This window comes from Medicago sativa, chromosome 2 (assembly GCF_051527215.1).
Source record: "Medicago sativa cultivar Bolivia chromosome 2, Bolivia_mono, whole genome shotgun sequence".
Taxonomy (NCBI): domain Eukaryota; kingdom Viridiplantae; phylum Streptophyta; class Magnoliopsida; order Fabales; family Fabaceae; genus Medicago; species Medicago sativa.
The window spans coordinates 22,860,054-22,877,685 of NC_140750.1; the positions used below are offsets into that span (position 1 = coordinate 22,860,054).

Below are 17,632 nucleotides of genomic sequence, written 5' to 3' on the forward strand. Positions count from 1 at the left end.
TGGTTCACCCAAAAAAACTTCAAAAATTATTAATGAATATTTTTGTCGGAGAATATGTGGACACTCGAGGTGAATTCTCCCATCCCAACTTATACATCTGACCTTTTAACTAATATAGTATCTAATTGTTTAAAAGACCAAAATCTCTTACCACTTGGACCAACTCAGTGTTGGATGATATAATTTTTTTAAGAAATTATTTCCAAGTTTAATTGATATGTTTTGTCAATGTAATTAATTTTACAATGACATCAAATAAGAATTACCTATGTCCCTAAAAATAAATAAAATAAGAATCAGTTATTTCTCCATGTCATATCTTTAAAGTTGGATGTCGTTGCATAAATTGGGAGAATAAACGACTTCTATTTGATGACGATGTACAATTATTTTACATTTGTCCGTCAATATCCTCTTTTAATTTTTTTCCAAAACAATTTTTTTTTTGAGGGATCTAAAATTAATATTTTAAATTAAGAGAGAAACGATGAAATTAATTTATTTTGTTCATTTCAGTAGGGTGTAACAAAACATTTCAAAGTTTTTGACGAAAAAAAAAAAAAGTTCCAAGTTGGTCATAAATTTGCATTTACCGGTGATATTAACAATCTTTGCCACCGTGGATGGGTCAGGCGTGTAGCAACCGCGGATTGTAAAATTCATGTTACGTTCTTTTCTTTTCTTTTTTGTTACTAAATTTCATGCAAATATACAAATATACAATAACCAACCACCACATGCATGCATACTTTGACGGTTTCATATTTTCATTTTTGAAGCCAAACTGTAGGGAAATTTAACATTTCGTAACACCCAAGGTGTAACAGCCCGATTTTCAAAATAAGAGTGCATTTTTTTTTTTAAAACAATTCAATGCCATGCACTAAAGGATTCAGGATCGTCTTTAATTTAAAATCAGAGTAAGTAAAATATTTTGAAAACATTACCAACAAGACAATTTGAATCAAATGTCACATTTTATAAAACAATATTAGGCAATGAGCTTTTAATATCAAATCATGCACTACGAAAACATAAAATAGTGTTTGAGTATTCATTTCTCATGGTAGTATCATTTACAGCGGTGCCCAAACAAAAGAAGTAAAAATACATAAACATAAGACACCACAAGTAAAACATCTAAGCTGATCCTTAACTCTGAACTGGGATGACATGGTACAAGATCCCACCAATGACATCGAGCCTGACTGCCAAACTGCTATTCCCGCAAAGCACACTCCCTATTTGGATATGGGGCAAAGCCCGATCCACGGATTAATGTAAAGGGTCACGATCTAAAAATAACATAATTACAAAAAATACTGCAGGCATAACATACTAGCATGATAAATTACGTCAGCATAAACATTCTTCACACAAATATAATGATGCACAATTAGCCTAGAAAATGCAGACTCTACATGTGTGTGTGAGAGAGAGAGAGAGAGAGAAAGAGAGAGATGAGAGAGAGAGAGAGAGAGAGAGAGAGAGATGTGATTTTGTGAGTTTTGGACCACAAACTTACTATATATAGTAGGTGGAATGGTTCACAAATAAACCGGACCCGGTTCTCGTGGTCTAAGGCACACGTAACTGATAAAGTTCTATCCTAACTCTGATGAACTTCTAATCAGTTTCAAACATCTTAAAATTACTTCCATACTCTAAAACCACTATTCATTCTCGATTATTTTCTTTTCAGAAATTTTCTCAACTAGCAGCTCTAAATCGCTAATTTCCAAACAAATCCTATCAACGACAAATAAATCCCCTGAATGAATATTAATGGCTCCAAAGGTCCAATGATATTTCATTTGCAGAGGAAAACATATTCATGTTTAACAAAGATTATGAAGATTATACTCAATCATCCAGAGTAGGAAAAAGAATATATGTGAGTCAATCCTAGACCTCACATAATTGACTTGTTTAACAAGTTTCCATTCACACTCATAGTTTTGAAATCAAAATAACTTTCTGACAAAAAAATCTCATTTCAAAAATTTGGAGAAATATAATGGAAACATCTTCCCATAATATATAAAACTCTTGTTTAAATTTTCATAACGCTCTTGGTTCTTTGAAATTTAAACAGGAAGTACTTCCAACATGTTTTCTCAAAATCAATAGAAAATAAATTTTGAAATTCCGACAAAGTCAAGACATTTCATGAAGTCATTTATTAACAAAGAAAACATCAAAACAACTATAAAGCCCTAAATTTAGTCGCAGCTAAATTACGGGTCTTACACAAGGATCTTCATAAAAATATTTTATAAATAATAAAACTGAAATTTTGCAGAAATTATACAGAAATTCACAATGGCTTTCTGCTTTGAATCTCCTATATATGGTTTAGTTTCTTCGGCCATTCTAAATATCCATAACTTCGTGAATCTTATTCAATACTCATCAATTCCAAAAAAAAAACATTGTGTTAATTTTCTCTCAAAAATAAGCTATTATACTATCCATCTCCCTCATTTCAAACTTGAAATTTAGAAGCTATTGCTGAATTGCACCATGAGTTCTAAACAGCCAACCATTCAGAAAGTTCTTTACCCAACTACTAGACCATCAACCTCTACAACAACTACCTCTAAATCAACTGGAACTAAACATCCAACCATGGACAAGATCTTTGGAGTTAGAAATTAGAAAATATTTGATTTAATTGCACTTTTGATCTTCCAATGATCGTGATTGTGCGATTTTAACTTCCCATCCTTTTCAGCGATTTTGACCCTTATACAATTGGGGTGTTAAAATTGCATAATCACAATACTTTGGAGGATTAATATTGCAATTATAAAATAATAATATTTTTACAAGTGTGTTTAATAGAAGTTTTTATTCATTATTTCAGCATATACTTATGTAATTCCCTTTATTCATTGATTTCAATTTGTTTCTGAAATATATATTCTTTTGTATTGGAAGTTATAAGAAAGTTTATAATCTATTGCTTTGTGAAAATATTTTTATTTCGATTTTGTAAAACTTATGTCAATTTTACATGTTAATAAGATGAAAGCAGATTCAATCACATCAGATGTGCATTCTTATTTAGACGTCAAAATTAAAATGAGAAAGAAGACTTTCAGTATATCAATTTCCATAAACAAAGAAATTGGCAAAAGAAATATTGTTTCGAAAAAAACTACCCGAGTCTGGCCCTACACAGACAGCGAGCTAAACGGGCCGCCCCATACAGGCTAGCTAGTCTATTTTAAGAGCTCTACATAATAGAGAGGATCGGAGAATGAAACATGTTTTATGACTTGAAAATGGACTGAATGATCTCTGAAATTTTATTGAATAAATATTGAAATGCACACTTTAAACAATACATTGAGTTTTATTCATACACATGTAACATAAGCTGGATTAATATCACAATACAAATTTATACACCAATAACCAAAGCTAAAATAATATCAGAATACAACTATTACAAACAAACAGTAAATCTTTAACAAACAATACATTACGTAAATATGTTTTGTAAATCTGTTGCTGTAAACTTTCTTCCATTTGTAATTTTCACAAGCAAAAGATCCTGCAAAGTTTATGAAACGATCAACGATGAATGTGCCGATGCAAAGTATAAAGGATAAATAAATAAATAATAAGACACACTTTAAATTATTTGAGAATTTATTAAAAAAAATTCAAACTAAAATACATTATGACTGAATCCTTGAACATGTTAAAAAATTGTTTAGTTGAGTCTTTCAATTGTTTTCAATAGAAGTTGAAATTTTATTAGGTTACTCACTCAACTTAAAAAAAAAAAAAAAAAAGAAATTGTAACTGCTTGTTGAACATATAATTACTTTTTTAACTTTTTGTTTAAACCAAACAAATTTAGGCCATTTGTTTAATTTTTTTTTTGATCTTTTAGTTATATTTATTTGTATGTTTTTAACTAATTTGTTAAAAATAGATTATATCCTAAACACTATTTTAATTAAGTTTTGAAGAAAATCATTTTTAATAAAAAAGAGAAATACCTCGTGTGGAGTCTTTGTGTTGCATTTCAACCACCTCTTTATCATTTTCAAAAATTATTGAGACGTCAAATTCATTTAACTAAAAAAATTATTTGTAAAGATTATTAGAAGAAAATTTTCATAAATTAATTTGTTAGGAGTAATGTGATTTGTTAGTAGCACACGAATCGAAACTTAGACGTCACTACTTTCTTCTGGGACTCATTTTCAAAAATAAGTTTGTAAGATTTTTATGTTCAACCTTTTATTTAATAAAATAACTAAAACATCCAAAAAAAAAAAAAAGGTAAACTCTGCACTACACAAATGTTATTAGTCTTGCATCATGCATAAAGAATTAATTTATATTATTGGATTAATAAATCCTACCAATGGATTGAGGAGATATATAAGGAGATTTATTGATTCAACAATGAAAACACTTGTGTATGAAGCAAAACTATTTTACTTTTGCACGTTAGACAAAACCTCAAAATATAAACATGAGAGAAAAATCAAACACAATTGTAGTGTCTTGATATACCTGTTAGCCATCTATTTTTTCTTAGGAGGAGGATCCGAATATCCCGTACCATTCTGGTTTGAGAGTAGGCTTTTCTTATCCTTCGGCTTCTAGGAGGAGGATCCGAATAGCCCGTACCATTCTGGTTTGAGAGTAGGCTTTTCTTATCCTTCGGCTTCGTATTTGCAGGAGGAGGATCCGAAAAGCCCATATTAGTTTTCAACACATCTTTTTTAGTATCTTTTGATTTCGTAGTACGTGCAGGAGGATGACCAGAGTTGCCCATATCAGATTCGAACACATTCTTACCCATTTTAGTATGCTGATACAAATGTTAGGTTCAAGCAAAACGTTTTAGATGATAATGTATTATGTTTCTGTCTTTCTTAGGAGATATGTGAGATATGTGATTTATGGCCTGGTATTTATAAACCCTAAAATGATGTAAATTAGGGTTAAATTGCACCGTTTCCCTTCATATCATGATATTTTAGATCGTAGTACAATTTATTTTAGAAAATGCTTTGGAAATTATCAGCTCTATTCATAAGGAATTTCTCTGCTTTGTTTTAATTTTGTTATCGATTACAAGTTAGCCATTTTGAAATGTTCAAATATTAGAAGTAAGAAAATAGGAATAGATTAGATAGATTTTGTAGGTAAGAAGTAAGAAAAAAGATTGGAAACAAATAGCCAATTTCGAAACAGTATCCATCGATGTTTATTGAGAACCTTATGTCATGTAAATGCACTGTGACCCTTCATTTCATCATATTTAGCCCGCAGTATAATTTATTTTAGCAAATCCTTAGGAAATTATCAGCTCTATTCATAAGAAATTTCTCTGCTTTGTTTATCGATTACAAGTTAGCCATTTGAATTGTTCAAATATTAGAAGTAAGAAAAAAGGAATAGATAGATTGGAAAGATCTTGTAGGTAAGAGTATGATAAAAGATTGGAAACGAAGAGTCAATTTCGATAGTGTCCAATATCCATCGATTTTCATTCTTTTATTTATTTATTTCTGAATATAAATTAATTTTTTTTCTTTACAAAAATATAAAAGAAATATATTTTCACTCTTTTGTTATTGAGACATGTTAGACTAGTTTGTTTAGAGAGAAATAATAATTTTTTGAGTAAATTACATTCTCCTCCCTTTAAAGAAGTTCGAATTACACGCTCCTCCCTTTTTATGTTAAAATATATAATTTTCTCTCCTCTTATTAAAAACATATTAAAAAACATTTCACTCTCATCCCTTAAGAGAAGCTTGAACTACATTCCCATCTCATCTTATGTTAAAATCTACATTTTACTCCCTCAATAATTTTTTATTTATTTCTAATAATCTAGAAAAAAAAATCTAACACACGTGGAGAAAATCTACACTTTTCGCTATTTTTTATTCACAATATCATTAACATATAGTTTTAAACTCTATTATAAAATATGAAACAACCCAAAATAAAATTAAAATATGTGAAAAATTACTAAAGACAATAAAGTATGGTTATTTAAAAGTTAATTTTATACTCTAAATTATAAAACTAAAAGCAAAATATTTAAATTTAATTTTCATTATAAAGAAATGAATTTACTTGTTGTTCAAAAATATTTATTTATGTATAGATTAGAGTGTAATATATATATATATATATATATATATATATATATATATATATATATATTTAATTATTAAGGAATGATGTTGTAATTCAAGCAACTTATAGGGGAGGGGGGTATAAATTTTACTTTTCAAGGAATGAGTGTATATTTTAACATAAGGGGTCCGTTTGGTTTGAGAATTTGGAGGGGAGGGGATGGGAGGGATTTTAACGGAGGGGACGGGGGAGATATTTTAATTAAAAACGTGTTTGGTTCGCAAGGGGATGGGAGGGGAGGGGGATTATAAAATTATTTTACCGTTTTACCCTTACACTTAATTAAATAAAAGAAACTATTTGTTTTTACGATTTCAGAGACCGACGAAAGACAAACACACATCTAAGATGCTTATTTTATCTCAAACTGGCTCATATATTTTGCACAACAAGACATGAATCGGTGAATTAATAGTGAAAAAAAGGAACAACAATTAATAATAAGCTGAATTAAAATAAGATAATAATAATAATAATAAGGTCGTTGACAGCAACAAAGTAGTAGTAGGAGTGGTTTGTACATGTAACAAATAAGAGTGATAAATAATATAATAATAAAAGTTGTTACAAGGAAAATATAAAAAAATAATAATAAAAATTGTTACAAGAATAAGATAACCTAATAATAATAAGATTGTTACAAAGATATTATAATCTAATAATAATAATAAAAGTTGTTACAAGGTTAATATTGAGATTTGAAATTAATTTAAGGATAATTATGACAATGCAATAAGATTTTAAAGAGATTTGCTCCCCTCTCCTCCCCTCCCATCCCCTCCAAACTCTCGAACAAAATGGACCCAATGGAGGAGAGGAGTGTAATTCAAGTTTCTTTTAGGGGAGGAGAGTGGTAATTTACTATTTTTTTTCTTACAAGGAGAGATATAATTTGTTGGCGTAAAAAATAATCTGCGTAAAAAACATCTGATTAGTTAAAGAAAACTTTGCAGTCCACGTGAGCTTAGCTCAGTTGGTATGGACAATGCATAAAATATGCAAGGTCTGGGGTTCGAACCCCGACCACCAGAAAAAAAAAACTTTGCAAACTTTAGGCTTAGCCGCCTCACACCATTTCTTAGCTTTTCTCTCTTTTCATTCTTCCATCGTAAGTTTTTTTTTTTAGCCTGAAATCAAGCCTCAACATCTTTTTTTTATCTATCATTTTTTTAAACAAATGGTTATTCACATGTATTTGCTTCTTATTTTGTGTTTTTTAAATTGTCATTGTCTTAGTTCGGTGTGTTTTGTTTGTTTGTTGTCTTGAGCGACATTTGATGGGGTTTTCATCTTAAGACGTTCGTCGGTTGAGATTTACATAATCACTCTGTAATATCCCGCCTGTCAGTATCGAAATATTACCGGTCGATTGTGCCAGAGGATTAATCATCAAGGAAAATAAGTATGATGGAATATAATTACGAAACGTCACTCAAGCATGAGTTAAGTATCAGTGTCCTACAAACACGCATAAGGCAAGGGTATAATGGTAATTTCTTGATAAAGGATATTTATGTGGTTTTGGTCAAGATATTTTCATAATTCCTATCCTTTTCTCTCTCTAAGTTTGGTAAAGCAACTCTCTCTTCCTTCTCTCTTCTCCACCGCCCCCTTTCCTCCACCTTCCTCCCTCAAACTTTCACAATCATTTCAAGTGGTAATTAAGCATGAAATTTGTTGTCCTTTTGTTCAAGAAACAACTATTGACCTTGGATTCATGCTTGAGTTTCAATTCTCCTTTCCTTCTTGAAGCTAGGGTTTGGTTTTTGATTAAGAAGTTAGTTCTTGGAAGCTTATGATGAGCATGTATCATGGAATTGGAGAGTAAGTAAGAAACAATTATGGATTGAGTGGAAGCTTTGGAGTCACCTTGAAAGCAAGAGTTAGGGTTTTGGTAAAGGGAAGCTTTGAGTTGGGATATAACTTAAGGATTGATAATCAACAAGGATCATGATGTCTTGGTTTGCAAGAAAGAATAACAAGAATGAATGGTTTGAGCCAAGGAAAAGCAAGTGATCAAGGCTAGGGTTTTGAGGTGTGAAATGGAAGTGATGTTTGGAAGCTAAAGAATCTTGTGCAGCTTTGTTTAGGTGAGTTCCATAGCTAGTATTCCTTACCTTTGGGATTATGTTATGACTTGTGAGTATAATATGAAAACTTAGGGTTTTTATAAGTAAGTTAGTTGCCATTTTCTTGCCTTGTTTGCCAAACTTGTCAATACTTGCCACATGAGTGTTTTACAAGTATTTTATGATCAAATATGTTCCAATATACTTAAAGACACTTGGTTTGAGGTTTTTGGGTCAAAAATACCATTTTTGAGGGTTCTAGACTGTCACAACTCGCCACGGCGAGCTATTACTCGCCACAGCAAGCAGAAGCAACAGAACACATGATCTGCTCGCCTCCTACTCACCTCCCCAGTAAAGTTGCTCGCCATAGCGAGCAGACTGTGTGGTAACACACGGTTCACTCGCTTTCGGCAGCTTTGTCGTCTTTCCGAACGGTTTTCTTTGAGCAATCTTTTTATAGAAGTAAACCCCTCAAACCAAGGTCCTATTTGATAATATTTAGCAAAGTTTTCTTGAGAAAGAAGCAAGTATTTGACAAATTAATATAGCATGGCAAATGTGAGAATAGTACGACAAAAATTGGGTAGCAAGATAATCATTAAGCAAGGGAATGAAAGTAGAGCCTTGACATAGTTTGTCAAGAAATAGAATGCTTTGCATTAGTGATATGCTTGATAAGACGCGAAGTGATATAGAATATCACCTTCGCATAAGAGCCAAGTGTCATATGAGTATGGCAAGACGTGAATCGATTGATATCTATTCACAAAGTAAGTTAAGCAAGCATATAAGTTTACCTCTAGTGGGATCGTTTAAGGATCCGAGGTAAAAGAGATAGTATGAATAGATTTAACCTTCATACATGCATAAGACTAAGATTTTAATAAGAGTGTCATGTCTCTTGTAATCCTTCCAAGGTTGGATTCAAGGGGTTCCCCAAGGGGAATGGTTAAGCCGAAAGGGAGTCGCATGTCACTAAGTTAAGGTGCCGTGTCTTTTGTATTCCTTCCAAGGTTGGATATGAAAGGTTCTCCCAGGGGAACGGGGTAAGCCGTAAGGGACCCGCACGTCACTAAGGGAGTCCGGTACGCCCTTGCTAGGCATTTTACCGGTAGTAAGGGATTAACTTCCGGGGTTACTCCACCCGGCCGTAAAATGAACTCAGATAATGTTGTTTGTTACACGCTAACATAATCAATGAAGTTGACTATGCATATTTATTATACATGTATATGTATTTTATAGAGCCTTGACGTAGATCGTCAAGAACAAGTAGAGACATGGCGTAGATCGTCAAGAAGTAGTAAGATAGCAAGAATCACTATTTGTGATAAGGGATGATATGTTGTTAGATATAACATATTAAGGCCAGCTGAAGCAAGTAAAGAAAGATATGCCGGTGACGATCTTAGGTTTCCCCTAATCGTCCGGTTTAGAGTCGTGTCATGATTATGTTATGCTTAGGCCTCGATACGTAGAGATTATCTTGGCATCGCGGTTTTAGATTCCCCTTGACCGCCATGACACGTATAGAAGAGAAGCCTATAACAAGTTAAGATGAGACTATGACGGCCCTAGTATGCACGCACGACCGTCTAAGAAAGCAAGTCCCCACACACGTATAATCTACCGGCAGGTTGTATTGTAGACACGTGGTGACCGTAGGTTTCCCCCATGGTTGCCTATAGCCTAGGATTAGGTGGAACTCACTGAGACATTATGTCTCATCCCAATCCTTATTTGTTTCAGATATCAGGATGGATTAGCAAGCTAGTAGCCGAATGGATGTTGCGACAAGTGTTCGTTCGTACCGCTGCAGGACATGTGGATATTCAAGGATGCATCTATTATACTTTAGAAAAGTTGAGTTGTATTATTATGTACGAACGCATTTGGTTGTATATATATATTCATTCGAAGTTTTATTGTTGTAAATTTTAATGTATCCAGTACTAAACTAGTGCACATGCTAGACTTTCTAGATACGTCTAGTATGGGTGTTACACACTCCAACTCATTACAGATCTGATGAAGATGTAGGTGTTAATGTTGCAAAGTCGGAAGCGTTAATATTCCGGTTACTATTACTTTTTATATTTGTAGGCACTATCATTGTAAGCTATTAACCTATGGTTGCAAGAATGTTTGCAGATTCAGATTCACCTTCTTCAGTTTTTAGGAATCTTGAATTTAGAATGATATATGCATTTTTCTGATTTAAATGAATGAGTATCTTTTTTAGTAAAAAATAATAATAGTCAACGTTTCAACACATATGAATATAATAGGGATAATGTAGGTGTAGGTGTTAATGTTGCAAAGTCGGAAGCGTTAATATTCCGGTTACTATTACTTTTTATATTTGTAGGCACTATCATTGTAAGCTATTAACCTATGGTTGCAAGAATGTTTGCAGATTCAGATTCACCTTCTTCAGTTTTTAGGAATCTTGAATTTAGAATGATATATGCATTTTTCTGATTTAAATGAATGAGTATCTTTTTTAGTAAAAAATAATAATAGTCAACGTTTCAACACATATGAATATAATAGGGATACCCCGGGGTTTACTTTGCGATTTATTACAATAAAAGAAAAAGTACACTATGGAGTTTTTAATTTTTATATTAACCCTTTGATTTCAAAGAGAATGCCCCCCCCCCCCCCCCCCCCCCCCCCCCCCCCCCCCAAGTGATTTGGGATCTTTCAAAGGATCCGACTTTTTGTGGAGCTAACCAAATCTTGAATCCAATAAAGTAACACGTATTTTCAAATTGGGAGAGTATATATTTTTTGTTCTTAAAACAACTCAAAATTTTACACTTACATTAGAGAATTCACGATTGTCTTTAATTTAAAATCAGAGTGAATAATTTCTTTTGAAAGCATTTTTTTTTTTTTAAAATGATATGAATCTGAACTCACCCAAATTTCAAGGACCAAAAGAACAAATTGTATTTTTAAAAAGAAATTATGATAATTTTTTTTTGGTTAATATTACATTCATGATTTTTTTTTTGTCAAGTAGCCTTAGTCCAATGGCTAGATATTTACTTGTTTTAGGTGGATAAGTAGGGAGTCTGGAGCTCGAGCGCTTGAGAATAGAAAAAATAATGATCATAAAATCAATATTGTATTTTATTTTTTATTTCAGGTGCTTGTAAAATTTTGGGTTAACAATTTGCTATTTGGCGTATGCGTATTGCAAACCGCGGGTTGTAAATTTCATCAACAGCCACTGTCCACTGCATTTGAAATCCTTGACGGTTTCCGTTCATCAATTTTGAAGCCAAAATACATGGAAATTTAACATTTCGTACTGCATAAGTTTCATAAATAAAACTGAAATTTTGTAGAAATTCACCATTGCTGCTTGGTTGTCGGTACCTACAGGTTTAACGATTGTGCGATTTTGGCATCTCAATTTTTTTTAGCGATTTTGACCCCCTATGAATTTCTCTTTATGATTTTGTATTCTACCTCCCCATTTTCCTCCAGATTTATTAACCGACACTCAATTTTCATAATCAATATGCTGCTCTTAAAATTCAAGCTTTAAAAGGAAAAGAAGATTGAAACATTAATTAGAAATTTCATTAGCTCTTAGCCTCTCATGTTTATGGTATGAATTTAGGTACTTTTAAGCTTGATTTTAAAGGAAAGTCAAACTGGCTGATGGAGTTGGATGTCACGTCAATAAATGATGGCTGCTCGACGTAAATTATGGAGGAAATTGGAATGGGTACAAATCACAAATGGGAAAAAGACAAGGGGCCGAAATTGCTCAAGAAAATAATAGCGCATCAAAATTGCACATTCACAATAGTTGAAGACCAAAAGTGTAATTAAACCAATATAATTTTACAATTACGTTTAATCGATGTTTTAATTATTATTATTATTATTATTATTATTATTATTATTATTGTAGTATATACCTATGTAATTTCCTTTATTCATTGATTTCAATTTGTTTCTTAAATATGTATTTTCCTTTGTATTTAAAATAATGAGAATGTTTAGGGTGTATTTACTTTGTCAAAAATATTTCTACTTTTTTTTTTTTTATCTAAAGTTTATATTAGTATGGAAATATATTCTCTCAACCAAAATGAACTCGACTAACAAATTATGACTCAACTTAGATCCTTAAAGGTTCTTAGTTGATAGATTTTAAATTACAAGGTTTAATTTGCGGCGCAAGAAACACATAATGATAACGTTGTAAAAAAAGGTATATGAAGAAAAGCGCATAAACGTAGAAATGTAGATAGACAAGAACAAGAGTAAAAGAAAATGATATTAGTGCAACTAAAATAGACTTACATACATTATTCGATCAAACAGCTAGAAAGATGTTTATCTTATGTGGACAAATGTGTAATCTTGTAGGCTAATTTACATAACAGAAATTAACTAATTTACATAACATATAACTAATTTGTCAAAAGAATTTAAAAATGGACATTTTAACTCGAATCAATGTAAAGAACTTGAAACATTTTGAGCATTATTATTCAAATATCCATCCATTTTGATAAACTGTAACGCTGAGAACATCATGATTGGAAACCTTTCTCAATTTTAGAAGAGATTTAATTTTTCATACTTTCTCATGTTCAACCATTCCTTGCAAGTTGCAACATTAGGTTATAGGTAGTCTTAACGGCCAATCCCATTGGTCATTGATGAACTTATACATGTTCACTTTACTTCAAAAATAAAAATAAAAAATCCATTATCAAAAAACTCTTTAGAGCTTCTTTTTTTTGTTGGACTTGTTGGAAAAACCAATCTTTTAATCTTCAAACTTTATAGACAATTCACGGCTTCTTCTGCTTCGTCTTATGTCTTCCATTAGCATTCCTTTGTGACAAAATTATTCATGGGGATAACACTGTGCATGTTACTGAACTCGAAGATGAACCTAAACAAGTTCTTTGGTGTTCCCTGGTAATTATTCATTTTGTTCTAAAAGATCAACACTTTTGATCTTTTTGGCCACTTGATAACAAGATAACAAGAACCTTTAACTAATATATCTAATTGCTTGGGGTTGTGTTTGGATGGAGGGTTTAGGAGGGGAAGGGAGGGGAGAGTTTACATTTCCTTTTTAAATTGTGAATGTTATAAAATGATTTTTAAAAAATTGAATTAACAACATGATAAATGATCTTATAATACTTCAAAAACTCTTAATTTATTTTAAAAAAAAAAAACATTTTACATTGTTCGTAATGAAAAAAATAAAAGTGAGTCCTCCCCTCTTAAACCATCAATCCAAACTCACCCTAAAAGACCAAAATCTCTTACCACTTCGACCAACCTAGTGTTGGATGATATAATATTTTTAAGAAATTATTTCCAAGTTTAATTGATATGTTTTGGCAATGTAATTAATCTTACAATGACATCAAATAAGAATTACCTATTTACCTAAAAATAAATAAAATAAGAATCAGTTATTTCTCCATATCACATCTTTAAAGTTGGATGTCGTGGGATAATTTGGGAGAATAAACGATTTCTATTTGATGATGATGTACAATTATTTTACATTTGTGGGTGGATGAAATTAATTTATTTTGTTCATTTCAGTAGGGTGTAACCAAACATTTCATAGTTTTTGACGGAAAAAAAAAAGTTCCAAGTTGGTCATAAATTTGCATTTACCGGTGATATTAACAATCTTTGCCACCGTGTTTGGGTAAAGCGTGTAGCAACCGCGGATTGTAAAATTCATGTTACGTTCTTTTTTTTTTGACTAAATTTCATGCAATATACAAAGAGCAATGCTATATATCTAGAAAAAAAACATCAAGAATTCTTCAAGAATAAAGAGCAACCAATCACAAGGTACTATTTGCCACAATTCAAGGAGGTGTGGCTGAAAAATAGGAAGTGGACAAATAAATCATGCAATTAAAACTTGCCACATGTGTCTTGAAAAATTCTTGATGCTATTTTTCTAGATAAATAGCATTTTCCATATACAAATATACAATAACCAACCACCACATGCATGCAGGCTTTGACGGTTTCATATTTTCATTTTTGAAAGCCAAACTGTAGGGAAATATAACATTTCGTAACACCCAAGGATCTTCATAAAAATATTTCATAAATTATAAAACTGAAATTTTGCAGAAATTATACAGAAATTCACAATGGCTTTCTGCTTTCAATCGCCTATATATGGTTTAGTTTCTTCGGCCATTCTAAATATCCATAACATCGTGAATCTTATTCAATACTCATCAATTCCAAAAAAAAAAACATTGTGTTAATTTTCTCTCAAAAATAAGCTATTATACTATCCATCTCTCTCATTTCAAACTTGAAATTTAGAAGTTATTGCTGAATTGCACCATGAGTTCTAAACAGCCAAACATTCAGACAGTTCTTTACCCAACTACTAGACCATCAACCTCTACAACAACTACCTCTAAATCAACTGGAACTAAACATCCAATCATGGACAAGATCTTTGGAGTTAGAAATTAGAAAATATTTGATTTAATTGCACTTTTGGTCTTCCAATGATCGCGATTGTGCGATTTTAACTTCCCATCTTTTTTAGCGATTTTGACCATTATATAATTGGGGAGTTAAAATTGCATAATCACAAAACTTTGGAGGATTAAATATGCAATTATCTCATAATATGTTTAGAAGTGTGTTTAATAGTATAGTAAAAAAAAAGTGTGTTTAATAGAAGTTGTTATTAACTACAACATATACCTATGTAATTTCCTTCATTCATTGATTTTGATTTGTTTCTTAGATATATATTCTTTTGTGTTGGATGTTATAAGAAAGTACTCTATATGGTCTATTTACTTTGTGAAAGGTTGTTATTTATGTCTGTTTTATAAGAAGAACCAGTCCCATGAAATGTACATTCTCATTTAGACGTAAAAAAAAAGAAGGGGAAAGAAAATTCTTGAAATGAACAATATCAATTTCCGTAAACAATGAATAAAATCAGAAAATAACTATTTTATATTTTTGGCAAAATTACACAATTAGTCTCTTAACATAATTTTAGGTAATACTTTTGTCCTTTATCTTTTTTTTGTCACGATTTAGTCCTTTATGTTATAAAATGACAATATCTTATCATTTTTATGATATTTTTTCAATGAAATTTGATTTTCTAGGCTTGTATGATGAATATTTGCGTTTGTCTATGAGTTTGATGATTTTTTTTTGGAGTTTTTGATTATTTTTTTCATAAAAAAGGATAACTATGTTGTTATTTTATAATATAAAGGACTAAATCGTGACAAAAAAAGATAAAGAACGAAAGTGTTACCTAAAATTAAGTTAAGGGATTAATCGTGTAATTTTGCCTATATTTTTTAAAGCATAATCACTTGTATTTTTTTTCTTTCTATCTATTTATTATTCGCTAACTATGAACAAAAGTAAATAAAAACACGATATATATATATATATATATATATATATATTTTGTTGGACAAATTAGACATAGAATTATCATAAATTATAAAATCAAAGAGAAATATCAACACAAATAAACTAACTTATAATAAAATAAAATAGAAAATAAGAAACTTATCAAATTTGATTGAGGTGTGCAAGTGCACTCGATCAGTGGCGGGACGAGGATTATTATAAAGCTTGGGCAAAAAAAAATTGCAACACATTTATAGGGGTTTATATAAGAAATTGCAAGCAAATAATAAAAAAATCTAAAAAAATTGTCCAATTTATAGGGGTTTATATAAGAAATTCGTAGGGATTTATATAAGAAATTGCAAAAAATTTGGGCCGGAGCCCGGGCGAGTGCCCGGGATCGTCGGGCCTTAGAACTGCCCATGCACTCTTTCAGAGTATTTTACCACCACAGGTCAATCAAACGATGTGAATGGTCTCACAGCTAGTACTCTCCAAATACAAGAAAATGGTGTTTTAGAGTCGGTAGAAAAATAGATGCTAAAATGAAAATTGTGGACACTAACAGCCTTTTCGCTTCAATATAGAGTCCAAAATATTGACGACAATAAAAACTTCGATTCTAAACACTAGCTTTCAACTAACGCTAAAATAGCATCTTCAAAGTGGACGTTAAAATTGAAATTAAATGCATATTACAAGTGTATGTAATGCAGACACTACTTAGCATCTATAAAAGTGGACACTAAAGTTAAGCTAAATTTAGTGTCAGCATTTGTGAATATTAAGATCAAATTTAAAAAACTAAATTATGTCAACTTTAGCGCTTGAAATTGTGGATGCTAATCTTAGCAAACAATTAAAACAAATCCAAAATTGATGATTTTGCGAAAAATAGCGTATGCAATATCATTCGGTTCACTGACGCTAATTAACATGAATGCATATGGTTATTTTTTGTTGGTTAATGACCCCTAATAATCAAACTTACAAAATAATATTTGAGACTTAATAATATAATTTTATAGATGGGGTAAAATAAATGGGTCTTGCTTTTCTTCATCCTGGTCAAAAAATGGGTCCTGCTTGGTTCACCCAAAAAACCTCAAACATTATTGATCAATAATCTTTGTCGGAGAATTTGTGGGGCACACAAGGTGAGTTCTTGATGGTTGGATATGGTAAGTGTACTCGTTTACCAAATAATAAAGTGATAAGTAGAGTATCGTATCCACAGAGATTGTCGTTTCGTCCAAACAATCTGCGTTATTTACTTTTTTAAGTTTGATGATATAAAAGATAAGGGTTAGAAAGGTTGCAATTTTTATCTGTTTGCAACAGAGCAAGTTTACCTGTTTTGGTTGCAGAAAAATAAACAGCGGTTAGGATTCTTCGAATCCCCCTGTTTATATTGTTGGATATTAAGTAACAGTAATGTCGGGTTTATTTATCTTAGGTAGACTATACAAGTGATGAGGTCGTTGGGATGTTACTAACCTAATTGGTATATCCCTCCGATGGCTAACTGCACCTGCTGATCGCAAGGTGATCCTTATGTGCGGGGTCTTGCTAATTCAAAGGTAAATGAAACATAAACTTAAATTGGCGTTCCAGTTTTTCCCAAGGCTATGAAGGCCAAGGTTCCATTAGGTCAGCCCATCTATGAATCTTAGGACACACATAACACACCCTTTCTATGCTCTTAGTAGTTCTACAAACGGACAACCCTAATCTACGTCTACCTTACTAAGAATTTCAAGAGAATGGTTCGATAAAGGTTTTTTCTCCGGAGATGCTTGTTTCCCTAATTACTAACCAGTTACATCCAGATTCAATAGAGTTACTACACTCAGTCTTAGTAATGTCACCTCCTAAGCACTTACTACTAAGGTCAACTCTCTTTCGGTATCTTTCGCTTCCTAGACAGATAGTTAATAGTATAATGCTATAAATATCAAGAT

The 17,632-nt window shown here is 31.5% G+C and overlaps 1 long non-coding RNA gene across 1 annotated transcript; it reads right to left on the bottom strand.

Annotated features, from left to right (window-relative positions):
* Positions 1-3,297: 3,297 nt before the first annotated feature.
* LOC146945597 (uncharacterized) lies at positions 3,298-4,667 on the bottom strand. Its single transcript, XR_015028177.1, has 2 exons — positions 4,537-4,667; positions 3,298-3,559 (listed from the first exon to the last, which is right to left on the bottom strand). It is a non-coding gene; the product is annotated as an uncharacterized LOC146945597 (long non-coding RNA).
* Positions 4,668-17,632: the final 12,965 nt, after the last annotated feature.